Raw genomic sequence first — 21,732 nt, 5'->3', positions numbered from 1 at the left:
ATTTGTAACTGACAGTTGAAACATGGGGGTGGGGAGCTGAAGAGGAGAGGGCGACCTTCCCTGAAAATATGGAAACTAATATCTGCCCCTTGGAAAAGTTAAAAACAATTGGTTGAAATGGCAAGGTAGACAATTAGAAATGCATTTATCTCCTGTGTAATTTTAAATATTGAATCTAACATCTTAAAGCTCCTATGATGTCAGACCTTTTACAATTTTTATAGTATTACTACTGCTTTCTCTCTCTTTTAAAATTGTTTTAGTTTTTAATTACATGTATTTGAATTTTGGTCTGAATGACCGTAAATAAATATTGATTGATATCTCCTGTGTGAACTTTATAAGAGTGGGCTCAATCGTTTGATATGTTTGAAGGAACAACTAAAAAGGCTAATTGAGTTTACTGTTAAGCAGGCGTTTTATACGTATTTGAACTTTAAAATTGCGTGGGGAAAGAGTTTATGTATCTCCAGTTCTTGACACCCCACCACACTCTCAGAGATTCTTCTTCTTTTTTTAGAAGAATGCAGAGCAGGAATAGAAGAGACGTGCTTATTATTCTGACCGGCTTCTCAGTGGTAGCAATTAAGGATATTCAACCCGCCGTTGGCTCAGCTCACTTCTTATATGCCAGGTTTATTTATTTATTTATTTGGGCATATATCCCGTTTCTCATCCAAAGGTGAATTAAAGACAGGGGTGGGCAAATGGTGGCCCTCCAGATGTCCATGGATTACAATTCCCTGGAGCCCCCTGCCAGCGAATGCTGGCAGGGGCTCCTGGGAATTGTAGTCCATGGACATCTGGAGGGCCACAGTTTGACTACCCCTGTTTAAAGACATTTCCAGATTAACTGATATTTATTATCCTCAAACAAGCAAGACGGCAAACCAACCATGACTGAATCCTCATTCACTGGGCTGGTTGCCATAGGCCTGGGGCTACAAGGCTCAGGCAAAGGGCCAAAACTCCTTTGACTCACACCTCTGGCCCATCTTACACCTTATATTGTCTACAGACAGGAAAACCAGATGTTCCACATCTGCTAAGATGTCCCCCAATATGTCCTCCCTCTTCTCCCCTTCCTTAGTTATAACCACGCAGCTGATTTTTAAATTTTCAAGAGGGGAAAATAGTCATGGAGAAAAGAAAAAGGGAAAAAAAGAAATTATGTACAGCAATTTTGGAGCCTTTGTTCATTATGCAATGCTACAAAAAATGGATTACTAGACATCTGGATTATTTCAATCTCCAAGTCAAATTCTAACATAAATCACCTCATCTTCTCTTCTGAATCTTAACATGATTCAATATTCAGCAATGTTTATTGCTCTATTACATCATGCCACTGCTTTCATTATTACTATTAATTCTGACATAGATCTTACATTCTCTAATGCTCTTCATCAACATTTAAACAAAACCATTATCTTATTTCAATTCAGAGTAACAATTCGACATCGAGGAAGTATCAAAAGAACCGCTCTGTGAGAACAGTTCTCGGAGGACTGTGACTAGCCCAAGGTCATCCAGCAGGCTGCATATAAAGGAATCAAACCCGGCTCTCCAGATTAGAGGCCACCGCATTTAACTCATTCACCATGCTGGACCAATTATCCTTTTCAAAAACCACAAATGCTAATTTTGTCACAAGAACCATTCACTGGAAGGAGCAGGGACTAGGAGCAGGAACAATTGAGGATTTTGTGGGTGTTTGGAAGGGGCAGTTGGAACTATTGTCTGGTGTACAATCCCATCCTCTCCCAAAGATGAATAAATCCACTCCCAATATTAGATAATCAATCTAATGCTAAATCCTCATTCAATTGCGAGAAAAGGTTAACAAGCACTTCTGATAAGCATAACTCTAAGAAGAGTTTGAGGATCTGTATTGAAATTCTCTGCAACTATTCTGCACCGCCTTAACAGCTTAAATAGGCTGAGATAACCAGCTGCCATGTTTACACAAGGCAACTCCTAGGGGGCAAGCAAAGAGTCGTGAAGAATTTAAATGGAAATTAAATCTCGGGTAGCCTGCGAATGGATTTCAGCCGTGTAATTTACCTCTATGCCTAAGAAAGCTTTCTGAATAGTAAGCCCTCAGTACATTCCATCCCATTCTCTTCCATTTTTGTGACCATTTGGATATGCTGCAGGAACAATGTCTGAACAATTTGAGGAAGCAGTTCCTGACAGAGCGGTTTCTCAGTGGAACAGGCTTCCTCGGGAGGTGGTGGGTTCTCCATCTTTGGAGTTTTTTAAGCAGAGGCTGGATAGCCATCTGACGGAGAGGCTGAGTCTGTGAAGGCTCAAGGGGGTGGCAGGTTACAGTGGATGAGCGATAGGGTTGTGAGTGTCCTGCATAGCGCAGGGGGTTGGACTAGATTACTCATGAGGTGCCTTCCATGATTCTATGATTCTTTGATTGATTCTTTCCATGGGAATTCCAGATTGGGCAAAAAATACATTTTCAGATACTGAGGAAGAAGAAGAAGAGCTGTTTTTTTGTACCCTACTTTTCTCTACCAGAAGGAGTCTTAAAGTGACTTACAATCACCTTCCCTTCCTCTACACCAGCTTGGTGTAGTGGCTAGGAGCGCTGACTTCTAATCTGGCAAGCTGGGTTTGATTCCACGCTCCCCCCCCCTCCCCATGCAGCCAGGTGGGTGACCTTGGGCTTGCCACAGCACTGATAAAGCTTTTCTGACTGAGCAGTTATATCAGGGCTGTCTCAGCCTCACAGGATGCCTGGTGTGAGGAGAGAAGAGGCAATTGTAAGCTGCTTTGAGACTCCTTCTGGTAGAGATAAGTGGCATATGAGAACCAACTCTTTGGGGCTTTTTGCACGGCTTCAAAATCGCACAATGGTTGCCAATTGGAAACGCTATTGATTTGCCATAACGCACGACGTCGTAGACAATCTGCAACACTCCTGAAACCGATCAGCAAAAAGCGCTTCATTGTAGTGCTTTCAGGGGAATCCCCAAAAGTGGATTCACCCTCCGGAAAGCGCTACACTCTTGCAAACAATCTGCAACACTAGCGATAAAGACCTGTGCGTTAACATTGTTGCGGTTTCTTCAAAGTCCCTCCTCCTGAGCCTGTCCTCCAAACTTCCGGCGAAGCGATCGCCATTTTTTTTTCTCCGAGCGAGCGGGGATAAACGCACCAGCGAGCCTCTTTCTGTTTAGAGGCTTCCCTGGCTTCAGTCCTTCACCTTTAGTCACTAAGCACAAACCACATAAAAGCCCGTTTGCTGAAATAAAGTCCCTTTATTTTTTACACATTAATTCAGCCGAAAATTGGGCCCATGAGAGGGGGGGGGATTTTTTTTTTATCACTCGAGGCAGCGTGGCAACGATCATACGATCAAACGACAGCTCACATTAGGCAGCTGGATGGGTCTCTCCGTTGCAACGAATCTACACAGATTCGTTACAATGGGTCTGTTGTTTTTTTTTTTAAACCTTTCTTAAAGGGAAAGGGGCTGTTTGGGAGCATGCTAACGGCTGCCCATTGGCTGCTTGACGGCCAGGGGTGGGACGAGCTTGGAAATAGCGCTTCCTTTTCTGCCGAGACCGGAAGCTGTGGGAAACGCTACAAAACGCAACTGGATTCCACTACAAAGGCAGGTATGCATAACGATGAATTCCACTATTTTAAATGGCGATTTTTCGTTCAGTGACCAATTTGCAACAAAGATCCCGGTGCGTAAAGCCTCCTTTTCTTCCCCATAACAAACAGCCCGTGATATAGGCGAGGCTGTGAGAGCTCTGAGAGAACTGTGACTGGCCGAAGAACTATGACTGGCCCCAAATGACAGTGGGCTGAAGTTACTTTTTTAGAAATTGTACTACGAGTTTTAATTACAAAAGGACATTTCTGACTACTATCCTGCACTATTCAGTGGTTAAGAAGGTCCTCGTCACATTTCCAATATTGTATTTGCTTTTATCTTGCTCATCCAACATCTGTCCAAGCAAAGAAATCAGTTCTAAATTATGAAATGTGGTAATTTAAGACTCTTACTAAGTAACTTTAAACTAGTCATTGGGCAACTTATATTAATTAATCAAAACCATCCATTTCATTATGAAGTTACCGAAGAATTAAGTAGTTATTAAATGTAGTATCTAAGCTTTGTGCTAAATAATTATAAGAGTTTGAAAGGCTGGTCTTGCTAGATAAAGATGATCAGTCTTGTTCAATAACTTGAATGAAAAGGTTTTAATTGGATGTTGAATAAATGTGCAATTAATTTTCTTCTTTAGTGAGCAATGCAAACCACTGTTTTGAAGGTTGCTTTTTACAGGGTGGAGTAGAGGGCACGGGATGAGTTTATGAAACCACAGAGATGGTGGCTTCAAAAGGTTTGGGAACCACTGGCCTAGATGCTAAACACTAGACTCTAATCTAGACTCTAGAAGCAAATCCAGTCCAAGTAGACTAGCTCATGCAGAACTAGCAACAGGCAGAAACTTTCTGGGGATGAGAACCTATAAATTGATGTCATTCCAACACCATGATGTCATAGTTGGTGTGAACCTGGAAGTGACATCATCATATCAGAATGATACTCTAGGATCCCCCAAAACTCTGAGGTTTTAACATAGCGTTTTGGTGGAATCCCAAAGTGTCACCTTGACATGATAACACCACTTAGGGGTTCTCGCCAATAGGACATTGCAGCATTGGAATTATGCGCTAAGCAGCAGCAGGGAATGGAAGCTGCCATGTGGGAGGTCTCACAGCTCCATGCACAGGTCATTGCGTTTGTACACTTGTATTGCAGTCCCAAGTAGAGTGATAACTTGTCCGCTGAAATGGACGGGTTAGACCCATGGTTCTCAACCACCATAATGTCGCAACTCCAATTGCGGGGGGCTGTCCTGGGGGCAGGCACACAACAATCTGGAGGCATGTGGAGGCAGCCAGTGCCATAACTCTGCCCGCCACCAGCCACCACCAGTGACTCCTGCAGCAGGCATGAGACAGGCTTGCTTGCCCCGTCAATCATTGCTCCCATTGGTGTGAGAAAGCACTATGGCTACCCCAGAGCCCGGAATGCACAGCCTCTCCTTGTTGCTCACGCTCCTTGTGAAGATGGCTGGCTTGAGCTTCCCAGGTGGCTACTGCTGGTGGGGCAGCCACACTTTCTGCTGCTGTGGCTTTTAGTAGCCGTTCCATGCCTGATAGACTGACACAGAGAATGAGGCAAGCGAGCATGGCTGGAGGAATGAGGGACAGAAACGAGGTGACCACTGGGAAGGCTCTCCACTCAGCTCTCAACCAGCAATGCCTGTCAACTGGCATTCTCCCTTGTCCAACCTGTTGGTGCGGCAAAAGGTGATGGAGAGGAGAGAGTTCGCCTGCCGCCGCCTACTACTGCCTGCCACCACCGCCCGCCGCTGCCACCACCACGTGCTGCTGCCACCCACTGCCACCACCCCACCGCAGTGGCCACCAACCTGGCAACCCATCAGAAGGGGCCAGTCAACCCCAATTGGTGTCGGGGCCCCAAGGTTGCGAACCACTGTGTTAGACCAACCTTTTTAAACCTTTCGACTGTGGAGGGGCCAATTAAACATATTTCAGGATTCAAAGAACCCTGGAAGTGGTGACATGCCCTTTCAGTTAAGTGGGTGTGGAAGTAAGGTGTGGGAGCCAGCCAACTGATCAATCGATCAATCGATCAATTGATCAATCGATCAATCAATCAATCAATCATTTACAATTTCCATTGTGGAAAAAGAGACTAGGCTTGTAGAGCCACAGGGGAAGTGGACTCCAGAGACATCTAATGATATCAGCAGCCATGCGAACTCCTGAGAAAGGCCACATGACCTCTGGGGAGTTCTCGCGTAACTCCAGGGTTCCTTGGAACCCTGGTTGGAAATCCCTGGTTTAGGCCACTGTAGCCTTGATTAAGATGGCTTTGCAGATGTACTACGCTAGTGCCATCTCCTAGGACATGCACTGCTTGTTGAGCCCTGACACTAGAGCTGGCCATTGCAAGTATACAACTCCCACAAGTCTTCCTATCCTCGACAGGCAGCTATCGACCACAGTAGCTGAAATGGTTCCCTGTTATGGATACATCACCCTCCCACCCCTCTTGCCGGCATAACCTCAGCTGCTGTGTTCCGTCCAAGGGTTCTTTCGAACCTTGCTTTTGGCGTGATGCCATTTGCGGGCCTCCAGCAGAGCCCAACTATGTTGCACGCTCTTAATTAGGGCCAGATGGAGGAGGCAACTTCAGGGAGTCTTTCTCTTCTCTTGTTCATTGCACATTCTATCAGCCTCGCATTAAACAGCTGTCTGCTTGAATTAAGAGGAACAATGGCCAGATTGCCTCCACGGATGCAGGCCACTTAGCCCCGGCACTGCAGCGCTTCCCCCGCAGATTAAGATCTGTGATGAAAATTCAGTTCTTTCCATTGACACGCTCCAGCGAAGGAAGGTCCCTGGCCTACCGATATGATGTGCTTGCTTTCTCCATGCCGTGTTCAAACAGATCCGTACCCAGAGCGGCATTAATATTACTGCTATGCTTTGAGACCGTTTGCTTGCTTTTTTTCTTTCACTTTACATAATACAAAAGTCCTTTTGCATAGGGCTTGTTGATCCCAATAAACCGATCACCGAGTGGAAATGGAAAAAGCTCAGTTGGTTTGCACAATTGTTAGGAATGGGCTTGATAGTTTAATCAGCCAATGCTTGGACTTAATATCAATATTACCATGTGTAATCCCACATGAAGAATGCATATCACAGACTCGTATGCCATGAAAGGACCTCTGTGAGACACCAAGGCTAACTGTAGCATTCGCTGCCATGGCTCATCTCTGCAGATACCCATTCCGCTTCTTTTTAAATACCTGCAGAATAATACTTTCCTGTGCCATTTGTTTTACTGTGCCCGCAGCCCCAAATGCTAATCTTCTAAATCCTTGTTCTCCTGACATTTCATAAGTCCTTCCACCTGATTGCCTGGAGTGTTTGTATCGATAAATGTTAAGCAAAACAAATAGGTGCCATGAGGAATTGGGGGAAGGGAATGAATTTGGAAACATGATCTTATACCCATAAGAGCCTCTTGAGGTGGTAAGGCAGCAAACATGCAGCCTGAAAGCTCTGCCCATGGGGCTGGGAGTTTGATCCCAGCAGCCGGTTGACTCAGCCTTCCATCCTTCCGAGGTCGGTAAAATGAGTACCCAGCTTGCTGGGAGATAAACGGTCATGACTGGGGAAGGCACTGGCAAACCACCCCATATTGAGTCTGCCATGAAAACGCTAGAGGGCGTCACCCCAAGGGTCAGACATGACCCAGTGCTTGCACAGGGGATACCTTTACCTTTATCTTATACCCACTCACCCCTGAATCTTTTCCTCCAGTTAACTTCCAGGTGTGCTGACCCTGTACTGGGTTTGCAGGAGTGTTCTGGGAATCCATGCTTCTCAGCACATGTGGCCCAAGTTCAAATGAGGACCATACTGCACAGAAATGCAACAGTAGTCAAAGCTGGCCATGAGGTTTCTATTTACTCCATCAGGGAAACCACATCAATACATGAGGGAGCCCCAGTGGAGTGAAAAGTGTCCCCTGCAGGGCTGTGTCAGGCAGGTTTCTGAGGGCTGAGAGAGCAGCAAGTTGGAAGCCTAAGGGAGATTGAAGGATTGGACTCAGAGAAATGGGAATGAATGGGATGCCAAGCAGCTTAGGAGTTTCATCAATGGAGCACTGAGTCCTGGAATGGCTCTCTTGCCGCTTGCGGAAGCTAAGACTGGCATCTTTGTCACAGGCTTTGCATGTCTTTCTTTGGGGTTGGAACATCTCATGCATTGATAATGCATCACTCGGTGTCCTCTCTTATTGATAAAATCAGAGTCCAGTAGCACCTTTAAGACCAGCAAAGATTTATTCAGGGTGTGAGCTTTTGAGTGCAAGCACTTAAAAGCTAACACCCTGAATAAATCTTTGTTGGTCTTCAAGGTGCTCCTGGACTCTGATTTTATTGTGCTACTTCAGACCAACACGGCTACCCATTTGAATCATCCTTATTGATGTTATGGTGCATATCTAGTACCAAGACAAACACAGGATAAGCTCCTGATAGGTGTGTGGTAGATTTTGCCTCCTCCATAGCTATCTAGAGTCGCTTGGCATCATGTTTAGTCACGCTCAATTTTCTTCTGTTGGTATCAAACAGAATAACATCTTTCTCAATAACTGCAGTTTTGTTTAATTGAATTTATTAGTATTAGTATTAGTATTAGTATTAGTATTAGTATTAGTATTAGTATTAGTATTAGTATTAGTATTAGTATTAGTATTAGTATTAGTATTATTTGGCCATGTTAGTCATAGTGGGACTCTGGGCTCGTTCTCTGATGACTGTGCCGCAAAACCCGCCCTCTTATTCTGCGGGTTGGTTCCTTTTTTCTTGCTTCTTTTCATGTACTCGCTGCCAGAGCATGATTGCATTGCTGGGTTTTTTAATGGATAAACATTTGCACACAGAGCCTCAATCAAAATGTTGATAGGGCCTGGAGGTATGAGATGGAAGGAAGTGCTATCCTGGGTCTTGACTGTCCCTAAGGGATCCAGAAAAATTATCTCCTTCCTGTTTTGTGATATATGAGGTTGAGGCCACCGTGTCTCCACAGGAAGTCCACAGCCTGCCTGTTCTGTACGGTGGAATTATACAATGTTCAAGTAGTGTATTGGGCATGGAAAGTCATCTGGATACCTTTCATGGAGGCGTTGTGATCTTGCTGAAATGTCCCAGAACAATGACGGTGAATGGCAGACTTTGTAAATAACCCCATTTCAGAGTGAACCTGCTGAGAGGAAGCAAGTTTCAATTTAGCAGCGACAGCTCCGAGTTCTAGACGAAGCCAAGAACTATTTAGATATATGGCAAGATTCACAAATGTCCTGGAGATCATGTAAGACAGTAATATAGGAAATGATCAGACTTTTGAAAACAGCAGAAGATGGTTCAGGTTTCTCTGCTTGATTGATGCCATAGAAAAGTGATATAATGGCGGGCTGATGCCATAAGAAGTTATCTTGGTGAGTTTTTTTTAAGTATACTTTGTTCATTCCTGACAGCAGAACAAAGTATCCTCAAAGAAATCCTACGAAGGATTTAATTCTGCTATCCCAGCAATGACTGGACTTTGGCTCAGCAACAGAGCATTTGCTTGGCATACAGAAGAAAAGTGGGTTTTAATACCCCAGTGAAGACTGAAAGCAGCTGACAATCGCTGTTCCCTTCTTCTCCCCACAACAGACATCCTGCGAGGGAGAAGGGACTGAGAAAGCTCTGACAGGACTCTGACAGAACTGTTCTGTGAGAACAGCTCTAACAGGACTGTGACTGGCCCAGGGTGACCCAGCTGGCTACATAGGGAGGACAGAGGAATCAAATCCACCTCTCCAGATTGGAGGCCACTGCTCTTAAGCACGACGACACGAAGGTCCCAGTCTCAGCATCTCCAGTTAAAAAAATCTGGTAGTAGTTGATGTGAAAGACTTCTATGAAACACTGGAGAGCTATTGCCATTTCCCATGATTGTGTTTTGGGTTTGGACATATCCTTTTTCTATCAGTAGTCACTGTTCAACATTCATTCATTCATTCATTCATTCATTCATTCATTCATTCATTCACTTACTTGTCTGTCTGTCTGTCTGTTTGTCTGTCTGTTTGTTTTTGGTCTTATGTCCCGCTACTCTCCAGAGACTCATGGCGGCTTATGATTATAAAATCTCTTGGACCAATAAAACCTCTATAGCCCCACCAACAAACCCCACAGGATTGGCAGCCAAGTACCCGCTACCTCCTGAGCAGAGCGACCTAGGTGTGGGGTATGTTTGGCAACTGGAGGAGGATTGAGGGGTGCCGTGTTGTGGGAGCATTTCTTTAAACTGCTGCCCCTTCCAAAACTATAGAGCTTCTAAGTGATTCCTAGAATTACCATTTGTTGCTTCTGGTAAGAACTTCTAACAAATCCAGAAGGGTGCATTTTTTTAGCTGAACCTGGGGGCGGGGCAGCCCTGCTTTCAAGTGATAATAGCAGAAGTCGGCCAATGAACGGAGAGTTCCAGCCATTCCAGCCAGCTTGGTGTAGCGGTTAGGAGTACAGACTTCTAATCTGGTGAGCTGGGTTGGATTTCCCCGCTCCTCCTCCTCATGCAACCATCTGGGTGAACTGGACTTGCCACGGCACTGATAAAGCTGTTCTGACTGAGCAGTGATATCAGGGCTCTCTCAGCCTCACTCACCCCACAGGGTGTCTGCTGTCAGGAGAGGAAAGGAAAGGCAAATGTAAACTGCTTTGAGTCCATTTCTGGTAGAGAAAAGCAGCAACCAACTCTTCTTCTTCAGTAATATCAGGGTTCTCTCAGCCTCACCCGCCTCACAGGGTGTCTGTTGTGGGGAGAGGAAAGGGAAGGCGACTGTAAGCTGCTTTGAGACTCCTTCAGATAGAGCAAAGCAGCATATAAGAACCAACTCTTCTTCTTCTTCAGTAATCTCAGGGCTCTCAGCCTCACCTCCTTCACAGGAAGTCTGTTTTGGGGAGAGGAAGGGAATTGTAAGCTACTTTGAGCCTCCTTCTGGTAGAGAAAAGTGGCATATAAGAACCAACTTTTCTTCTTCTTCAGTAATATCAGGGTTCTCTCAGCCTCACCCGCCTCACAGGGTGCCTGTTGTGGGGAGAGGAAAGGGAAGGCGACTGTAAGACTCCTTCAGGTAGAGAAAAGCGACATATGAGAACCAATTCTTCGTCTTTAGAGAAAATACCTTTTCTGTCCTCTTAATGCTCGGCTCACTTGTGTCCTTGCTTCATTAATTCTAGTTGCAGTGAAGTGCAAGGAAGTCAGAGCAAAAGGAATCCCCCGTGACTTCCCTTTTCCTACTTGCTGAAATAAGAAGCCTGGCATTCCCTGAAGGAGGTGAAGTGAGTGGCAGTGCTGAGGGGACTGGAATGATCCCTCCAGTTCCTGCTAATGGTGATGGCTGCTATTGGCAGCCAGAGGCTTCTGAAGATGCAGAGACCTGGTTTCTAGGCAGCTGTGTGAACTGCAGCCCGGAACTGGTGGAAATCAATTTGTGGATGACAAGCAGCTTTGTCTTACTCCATTCTATCAGTTTCTGCACATTACTGCTACAGCCTGGGCAAGCCACTGCTACAGACCCAGGCTGGAAAAGGAAAAATGCAAGAGGGTCAGGAAGACATTGCCTTCACTTAGAGGGGCAGTATTTTGATGGGGCAGTTTACCTTGGCAGATCTCCAGGATGTGGGCCTGAGATGCACAGTGGCCTCCTCTGCTGGGCACACCATGCTCCTGGGACTTCAAACAAAATAACATCACAGCCAGTTGCCAGTATGAATGTATTCAGTCTGAGGGTGGCTGTCTTTTTAAAGGCGTTTTGCTGTCCCCAGAAAGTGAAAGTCTCCTAAGCCAGGGGTAGTCAACCTGTGATCCTCCAGATGTTCATGGACTACAATTCCCATGACCCTCTGCCAGAGTTTGCTGGCTGGGGCTCATGGGAATTGTAGTCCGTGAACATGTGGAGGACCACTGGTTGACTACCCCTGTCCTAAGCAGCTTGGTGTAACGGTTAGGAGTAAGGACTTCTAATCTGGTGAGCCGGGTTTGATTCCCGGCTCCCCCACATGCAACTAGCTGGGCGACCTTGGGCTTGCCACAGCACTGATAAAGCTGTTTTGACCAAGCAATGATATTAGGGCTATCTCAGCCTCACCTACTTCACAGGGTGTCTGTGGTGGGGAGAGGAAAGGGAAGGCAATTGGAAGCTGCTTTGAGACTCCTTCAGGTAGAGAAAAGTGGCATATAAGAACCAACTCTTCTTCTTCTTCTTCTTCTTCTTCTTCTTCTTCTTCTTCTTCTTCTTCTTCTTCTTCTTCTTCTTCAATGCCTTTAAATTCTCACAAACACAGAATATAAGAATGAGTAATCTCAGGCAGCCAATCCCACAGCAATAATGTTCTAACTACCAGAACAATGGAAGAAATGTTGATATGCAATGGCTTTTTGCCCCCATCAAGAATCAAAGGGGAGCATCGTACTATTTTGGGGGGCTGACAAATCTAGCAGAAAGTGGTTGAAAGGGAAATTTAAGAAATGATGAGGGAGAGGTAAAATTTCCACTCAACCAAGAATGCTGACTGCAATCTCATAACATCTCACACGGTTGCAGTTGGTGCTGTGGGGCTGGCTAGCAAGGAAGAAGTAGAGCATGGGTCTCACTGCAGACTGCAACTTGGAAGAAAGCAGCAGCAACAGAGATATAGAATGAAATAGATTGGCAATGGGGGCTGGGAGATGAAAATTGGGGGAGAATAGGGGACAGAAAGTACTATTAAAAGAGAGGGGAGAGAGGGGGGAAATGGGAAGATGGGAGGAAGTTATTAAGAAATGAGTGAAAATCAGTGGAGGAGGACAGTGACCATTTCTGCACAGGGAACTTCACTGCCCCAACTCCCGTGCAGGAGCATAAATCAGAAGCAGATGAGGTGCATTGGGCCAAATGCTCCCCCATGTGGGTGCAGGAAGAGGTGGGGCAACCTGCCATGACTAAAACTCCAGCCTGCAGCCTGACATGAAACCTCCAGTGCGTAAATGGTCAGTGTGGAGGGTGTAATTTCCCAGTCCAATTAATATCACAGATCTCCCCAGATACTTGATTCTGAACAATGCTCTCATACGTTGGATCAAAAAAATCCACACAGTACAGATTTATACAGATAGGGGGCATTTTTCTAGCTGCCCACAAGAAACTCCAAGGCAACAGAAAAATATGAAATGCTTTTTTTAAACGTGTAAGGTTAAGAAACCCTAAAATCAGAAATAATGTCTGCTGTTCTAAGAAAACCTTGTGGGATTATCTGGGCAGACATTCTTTTAAAATGGAGAACTCTTGAGCAAGCCCCAGCCAACAATGCCAAAAATTCTCATCCTCTTTTAATGTCAGCATGGGGGAGTGGGGAGGGAGACTCCGAAGACATGATATGGGAGGGACAAACATTAAAGACGGAGGCTCAGAAACAAGAAAAGCTTTTTAAAAAGAAAGTTGAAGATAGAGACCAGAATTGAGTGAGTAGAGGGGCAGATGCTGCCAGGGAGAGAGAGAATAAAAAACAGCTTAAGTGAGCAGGGGAAGGGAGAGGTTACAGGCCAAGCCATGAAAGGGAAAGAGGGAAAGCAAAAGGGAGAGTGGGAATGGGGAATGAGTTCTCCCCCCCCCCCAATTAATTGTCATGGATACCCTGTCTATCATATTCTGCTTTCCTCAATGACTTGATAGAGTATCATTCTGGTTAGCGGGGGGGGGGGAGAACGTACTGAGTCATATTCATTAACGTTAATATGAGTTTTGAGCAAGAAGCGTATCTGCCGTATGTTTAAATAGATTTCAGTCTACAGAGATAATAATATAATTGTTTAGGATTTCTGTGTTTTATTGTGCAACATGGATGTTCAGAAAAGTCATAAATGTTCAGAATTAGCCCACTTTATTAATAAATTATGCTAAATAATAATGTTTGGCTAGTTTCAACTTGTTTCAACGCTGGGGGTCATTCCGCACGACTTAACTGTAGCTGAAGTCTTACAGTTTGTAAATGCTATTATTTTGACATTCCGCATGATGACAACAATCCGCAAAACTCTCACCAAATTCCAGCAACATTCGGAATTTTATAGTGCTTCGGGAGGAATCGCAAAAAGTGGATTCCCCCTGAAAAAAACGCTACACTCCTGAGTACAATCCACAACACATCAGCAAAAGACATGTGCGTTCACAAAATAGTGGTAGAAAGAATGTCCCTTCCTAGCTCCCACCCCTGAGCTTCCGGGAGACAGGAATTAAGTTTCAGCTCTGGAGTTGGCTAGTTTCAACTCTGGAATATATTTATCTCATTTGCTGCCCCCAAAAGAAACCTCTTAAGAAAGTCTAAGGGTGATACTCTAGGCCAGGAAACATACTGTGGGTGGGGATTACATTGACTTGGTTTTCTTTTTGAGGGACCAAAATTATAGCTGACATTTGTACATGATACACACAAAGTGACAATGCTGGTTTGGAAAAGACGACTCCAGACTTGCAAGTCAAGGGCTAAAAAGGTTTTGTCATAGGACCTTTAGTAGGTCCATAAATTTGCGAGCCTGTGAAGTCAGCCCATAAATTTGGCATGTGTGTATTCCTTTCTTCTACCAATTTCATAAATGTAAGGCATGGCAGAAGTGCTCCAGATGAATTCCAGATTTGCTTGATTCTCCCCCCACAAAAAAGTGAATGTGTGAATGAATCTGGGACAATTTCTGCACAGAGGCGTTAAACACACACCACCTCCTACTTGCAAATGTGTGTTTGCACACCTCCTGATGGGAGACATTATCCTGCTGCTTCATTTCAGCTTTTCACTTCCCGATGAGGCAGAGGATAAGCCTAAAGCATGGACAACCTGCACATCTCCTCCTGCTCTTCAGGTTGTCAATCAACTCAAACTTTTGTCCTCCTGCATCCCAAAATTAATTTTAAAAAATACACTTCCATGTTGCTATGGGGAAATGCCACAACAATAAAACTTTTTCTTAGATCCCATTTCAGGATTCTTTGTATAATGGTCCCTCTTTATGTTCAGGTAAATTTGTGATAGTCTGGCCATGGTAACTGGACCCCGATGATTGTATGTTAATGATAAAGATTTAAAACAAAGGGCATGCATGCCAAGGTAATAGGGAGAGGCTGCTGCATCATACACACATCCCTCTTTCCCCATTCATACCCCACCAGCAGAAAACACAAACAGGAATGTGTATTAGCCGCCCAATCCCAATATTACTGTGCACACTGAAGAGAACGTTTTATTTGAAGTGAGGACATGTCATTTTGTAGACCCATAGCTATGTAGACGCTGCCATTTTTTAAAAATGATCAGGAAATGGAGAGGGGAGGGTGGGTGTGAGGGCGGGAAAAACATGTTAGCAGAGTAAGTAAGTCATAGATATGCACATAGATATATTTTAGGATTAGGAGAAAAGGATTTATTAAGGAATGACCATAGTTGATAGTGCAGAGTAGAGATAGAAATAGCCTGACTACATGGCTGACTAGCAGAGAGAGAGAGAGTGAGAGAGAAGCATCCGAGTAGAAGCAGGAAATTGCCCCTAAGAGTAGCAATCTAGAGACAGACAAGAAATAACACTTAACAGGATAGAAAAGGTCCTGACCTCACTGACCTCTCTAATGGTCTTCTTGCTGCTCCCTTCAGGCTCTTCTCTTCCTATCTTTGTACACCAGACATTGCCTATTCCAACAAAACACTGCCAAGACTGTTGCGTGTTTCTCCCTCCAGACAGGCTTGCCCCTGTTTATGCCCTGATTTGCAGCTGGACAAGAAGAGGGAAATCGGGATTTTGCAATTTCCTTCATCATAGAGCAAACTGGACGAAAACTCGTGCCACTCACTGGAGAGCTCCAGGTTGCTGCTGGAGCAATCATGTGGAAGCAGCACTAAAACCTGTGAGCAATGAGAGGCTGTCCAGGGGCAAATTCCTTGTGCATAGTTGGTATGGGTTTTGCTTGGTGTAGTAGTGGCTAGGAACAGCCACTCCTAACCTGGCGAGTTGGGCTTGATTCCTCACTCTTCCACATGCAGCCGGCTGGGTGACCTTGGGGCTTGTCACAGTCCTGTTGAAAGCTGTTCTCATAGAATAATAATGTAAGGGCTCTCTCCGCCTCACCTACCTCACAGGGTGTCTGTTGTGGACAGAGGAAAGCAGGCAATTATAAGCTACTTTTGAGACTCCTAATGATAGTGAAAAGCATGTTATAAAAACCAACTCTTTTTCTTTTGAAAGGGACAACATATACTCCCTCCTCTATCATGTGAACAAGATTCACAGAGCGTAATGTCCTGATAGGAGCATAAGGAGATAGTCAGTCCCTCAGGTACACTGGACCCAGACCGTGAATGGCCTTGAAGGTCAAAATCAATATGTTAAACTTGATCCAGAACACTGGCCCTTTTAATCCAGTTTGCAATTGGATTTTACCTTGCAAAATGACAAAAAATTTACTTGCAGTTGCTGAAGTGGATTGAAACAGCACTATTTATCATATACGGATGGAAGCGGAAGTCCACCCTCTGGAGTAACCATTTTCTCCAGGCGAAACTGATCTCTATTGTCAAGAGATCAACCCTATTCAAGCATCTAAAGTGCTGTTTCAAATTTGCTGCTGGAATAAATCTTGCGAGTCTTTTAGCTACTGCGTGACTCTTGGATGACTTTACTACCACAGAATAGCATGGCTGCCACTTTGGAAAGGCTCTCTGGAGTCTGGTTATATCTACGTCAGCAACACTTTGTTGATGTGAAATATTGGCTTCAATTCAGCGATGCTTGGCCAAAGGGTTCCTGCTGAAATACTGTGGTCAACAGTGGGTTTTCTCACTGAATAAAGAACCAGAATGCATTTTGCTATCCCTCTCTTTCTTTTATTGTGGTCTGAGTATCACGTGGCTGAACAGTTGTGCACACTGCAGCATTTGCAAGAACTCCATGGTGCACTACGTCCATCATTTCTGTGGGGAAGGAGGCAAAGATAATGCTTTTGAGCACATGCAGCCAATGGATTTGATAAATGAGCTCTATTCAGATAAATGTCTAGTATTCTGTGGACATCTGGGCGGGGGGGGGGAGTGTTGAGGAACTTTGCCAATCTCTGCTCTTAGGGAGGGGGCAGTCCTGGTTATGTGTATTTCATCAGCTTCCGGAAGCCTTCTCTCCTTACTGTTTTCTTCATTATGCCTTTTTATGACTTACAGGTTATGGGCCAGTCTGTAATTAAACCACAACAGGGGAGTGTTTCTATAAAGCAGGGGTAGTCAACCTGTGGTCCTCCAGATGTCCGTGGACTACAATTCCCATGAGCCCCTGCCAGCGTTTGCTGGCAGGGGCTCATGGGAATTGTAGTCCATGGACATCTGGAGGACCCCAGGTTGACTACCCCTGCTATAAAGAACAGTGCTGGTTTGGGGTTTGTTTGTCTTTTAAGGACTGTGTTTTTCAGATAGATTAAGATATCAAAAACAGAGATTCCTTCTCCAGCAGTTTCTGGGTAGTTACTAGCTTTTCCTCCTACCATCGTCATTCTACTGCTGTTCACTGGTTTTTGAAAGTGTTTGTGTGTGTGTGTGTGTGTGTGCACAATTCACTGGACGTACACAACTGGATCATGCCATTATAAATCAAGAGACCCATTCAGCCTCACCAATTTTAACTGATTTTGTTTTCTCTCAGTAATGTCCTTCACTCTGCTGAAAGGATATTAGCATATTAGTGTTTGCTCATTGTTGCCTAGCAACAGAAGCAGAAGGTGCTGGGATGCAGTAAAAAAACATGAAAGGGGACTGTCAAAGTATCTTAGGTTGACTCTGTGGGTTCCCAGAGCAGCTGTGCATTTTTTTAAAAAAGGTCCCTTTGAATGCACACACTCACACACACGCACACATAATTTATTGGATTAATTCTCAAGTTTTATCTATTAGTAACAACACATTTCTAAAACCGTACGACATAGAAAAGAGGAAAAATTAGCTTAACTAACACAAATCAAGATCTGTATTAGATGGCGCAATCGAAAGCTGCAGTTCAAATGTTTTCTGCGCCGCTGTCCATTTGGGAATGAGCTGATCCAAACTAGTCCCTCTTTCACAGTTCCAGCCCCAGTTATCATTCTTGGCTACGTGAAGTCAGGTGATGATTAACAGCCAATCGGGGTGTGTTCTTGCTAGAACCCTCTAGAACAGCGGTCCCCAACCTTTTTGTGGTTGAGGACCACCTACGTGGGTGGGGAAGAGCCAGCGGCCCAGGCGCCGCACACGCGCGGCAGCTACATGCACGTTTTCATCAGCAAGGGGTGCAAACGTGTATGCACGGTAGCTCTGCGCATGCGCATTTGCGTCGCTGGTGTGCTGGCAGCCACGCCTGCCTCTTCCTGCCCCTCTCACACCGAGAAGCTAGCTGGGCCACGAGCGAAGCGGCCGCTTTGGCAAGCTTTTCGCTGCGGAGGGGGGAGGCAGGTGCGGCCGCCGGCAGCCTGGTACCATGGCCTTCGCGGCCCAGTACCGGGCCGAAGACTGGGGGTTGATGACCTCCGCTCTAGAAGATTACCTCAGCCCTCCTGATTTTCCCCCCTCCCATCCTGTGGTTTTCATAATGAGCCAATTATCCAATTCTTAACTCTGGCCTGGAAGATGGCAGAGAGGCCCAAATAGAAACACGAACTGCATGAAAGGTAGCTGTTACTATATACATTAACCCTTGGGGGGAATCAGGAGTGTTGTGCCTCACAGGGACTCATAATAATACTGTGTATAAAATGCAACAACATATGGGTGCTTTGAGGGGGGGGAGGCTCTGTTGTACGTTCAGAGACACCTGCATAGTTGGGCAGTAGTCTCAGTAGTCTCTTGGCATGCCGTGGGCAGGGGTCTAAATCCTCCCCCCCACACACACCTTTTCCCCAACTTGAAATGCCCTTGGGGAGCTGCTGCTTTCCTCACTGGAGAAATATTTGTGTAGCCCATCAGTATTCATAGTTTCTCCAGCACAGCAAATGGTGTACTCTGAGGAAGAGGAGACGACTGAGAGGGGATCTAATAACCATCTTCAAGTATTTAAAAGGCTGCCATATGGAGCAGAGTTGTTCTCTCTTGCCCCAGAGGGACGGACCATAACCAATGGGATGAAATTAATTCAAAAGAAATTCCATCTCAACATCCAGAAGAAGTTCTTGACAGTCAGAGCGGTTTCTCAGTAGAACAGGCTTCCTCGGGAGGTGGTGGGTTCCCCATCTTTGGAAATTTTTAAACAGAGGCTGGATAGCCATCTGACAGAGAGGCTGATTCTGTGAAGGCAAAGGGGTGGCGGCTTACAGCAGATGAGCGATTGGGATGTGAGTGTCCTGCATAGTGTAGGGGGTTAGAATTATAGAATAATAGAATCATAGAATAATAGAGTTGGGAGGGGCCTCATGGGTCATCTAATCCAACCCCCTGGCAGGGGCTCATGGGAATTGTAGTCCATGAACATCTGGAGGGCCACAGGTTTACTACTCCTGGTCTAAGTCTCTAACTTTACTGTCAAGACAAAGGGTTAGACCCAACTAGATTTTCTTCTAGTGAGACAAGACTGGCCCTCTTCATCCAAGAGAATCATGGCATCTGCATATGCAGAATGCTGGCTGGGATGGAGAATGCAGCAAGGCTGAATGAGAAGGCTGTCTGGATCCAACTCCAGGGGCCCTGATAAGACACGCTGAACCAACCCCTTGGGATGAGAGGGAGTTGTTCCAGAGCACATCAGTGTTGGTGCACATCTGTATTTACTTTCACACGGCCTGAGCCATGGCAGTCTTGGTCATTGCTGCTCAGTCAACAACTGTCCTTGTGCTTGCAAAGGCAATTAACCCACCTTGCCTCCCTGTTCGTCTTACGCAGCTCATACAAATGGGATCTGCAGCCACCTGAGTGGCAGGAACATCTTTGACTGATGACCCAGAAATCAGACGAGAGGGATGGACACAACACTTCTTGCATTTTTTCTGATGTAAAAATAAATAAAAACTGGCTCTCTTTTTTCTTTGAAACAGCATATCCCAAATGAAAATATCATAATCATGGCCTTTACCCATCTGTACCATTCCTCAGTAATAAAGGAAGAGAGATTTGTGGTTTCCTTTGATCTTCTCTTCCTACGAAGTCCCTGAAATTGTGTTACCTACTGGTCTGGGGACCCTCAGGAACTCGATGGGAACAAATGGGTAGAGAAAGCAGATGTTGGATATTGATGGCCATCAAAACCAAGCCATGTTTCCCGCTTGCTGCAAACCAAGCGAAACAATGCCAGTGATGAACTGAGCCAATTTATTCTATATAAACTGCCAACAATACACCTAAATGTAATTTTTCCATAGTGTTTCTATGTCTGGGGAAAATCACAAACAAAACTAGACTAACAGACAAATACATGTAAGCTATGACAATGTGTGTCATTCTTCCTAGAAACCCTGAATTGAGGTTCATTTCTAGCATTATGGATCAGGTGGAATTTATCAGAATCTGGTGTGAGGGTCTGACCCTGTGGGGGGTTTTGAAATACTACTGAGGTGGGAACAAGCCCAGCTGGAGTTTTGTTCTTGTTTATTTGGACCACCTGATGCTCTGCATCAAAGTCTTGTTCCTTAAACTTTATACTTGACATTCAAGAGACATTTCAGGATACAGCATGGGTGGACTGCTGCGGAAAAGTTCCCTCAAAATGCTGGCCTTTGCTTCATTCCTCAAGACGAGCATAATTTGCCTTCCTGTTATCAACAGGGAACCTGCTGCTCTCCCCTGGTGAGCAAAAGTGGTTAATTTCACGCTAGAATTCATGTTTCTTCCACCTTGATAGGATCTGGTTTCTATGAATTCAACTGCATCCAAAATGATGACCAGAGACCCAGCCCTATCCTCGGCAGAATTACACCCTTCTGAATTCCCAATCTTCGGCAGAATTACACCCTATCTACATCCGTAGATTTTTACAGATTTAGAAGGGTGTGCCTCGACCCAAGATTGCACTTGAGCAGTCTGGTTAAAAGGGATGTAAAGGCCCCTGCGTGGCTGACAGAGTACTGTGCAAAGCAAACATTTTGTCTTGCCGTTTCAAGACATTCTCTTCTTTGATTCCTGTCTAAAGAAAGGAGACGGTTCTCAGTGACAGAGACATTCAGAATGGATTTTTCTTCCTTTTCACCCACGCCGCCCATTCTCTGGCGAGCCACAGTTTCCATTCTGCAGTTCTCAGATTAAAACTTCAAAGCTAATAGAAACAGCAGGAGCTGCATTATCTATTTGATAGGATTTGATGGATGGGTAGTCTTCTGGAAGAAAAAGAACAGCGATCAGTGCAGGCAGATTAGTTCAGTTCTGGCCCGTGCAGCTTTTACACATGAAAACAATTTTATTTAGTTGCAAGTTACTGAAACAGAATCGTAGAGATGGGAGGGGTCATGTAGGCCATCTAGTCCAGCCCCCTGCTTAATGCAGGATCTCCCTGAAGCATCCATGACAAGTATTACAACATTTATATGCTGCCTTTCCTTGTGGCTCAAGGTGGCTTACAATAATAGGCTTTTAAAAAAATCCAGCTAAAATGAGAATAAAATAGCAAGCCCCAAATGTACACAAGAGTACCAATGCACGATTTACAGTTTTAGGAGGAAGAGAGAATTAAATCTTAACAGTGAACAAATGACATTGGCAACTTTACACAGTAGAGCATAATCTTTCTCACCAAGCATGGCACAAATAATTTATAGTTCATGGCTATCATCTGATCTATATAATCCTGAACCAAGCTACGTTGGCTAGAAAGCAGAACAAGCCAGAATAATGCGAGGGAGGGTATCAGGACCATCACAACCATGCAAGCAAAGTCTTTCTGCTACTGGAATTTGACAATACCTGCCATGGGCCATGCTCGGAGGAAAGATGTTCAACCTTGCCAGATGTAAGGCCTTCCTTGCCTGAAAAGGTTCCAAAATGTGCAGGTAGAAAGGCAGAACTTTATGGCACGACTATGTTTTACAAGTAGATGTTTTTAAAATCCCAGTACACTTTTTCTTTGCTTATTTTATTTGTCGAA

At 44.9% G+C, this 21,732-nt stretch overlaps 1 protein-coding gene across 1 annotated transcript in view; it reads left to right on the top strand.

The window, feature by feature from the left end:
- NPSR1 (neuropeptide S receptor 1) overlaps nucleotides 1-21,732 on the top strand; it is a 78,542-nt gene that overhangs the window by 31,015 nt on the left and 25,795 nt on the right. The gene's annotated exons all lie outside the window — the stretch shown is intronic.

Source organism: Paroedura picta, chromosome 11, assembly GCF_049243985.1.
Source record: "Paroedura picta isolate Pp20150507F chromosome 11, Ppicta_v3.0, whole genome shotgun sequence".
NCBI lineage: Eukaryota > Metazoa > Chordata > Lepidosauria > Squamata > Gekkonidae > Paroedura > Paroedura picta.
Note: the sequence above shows the minus strand (reverse complement) of the source record. Positions and strands in the feature narration are given on the sequence as shown.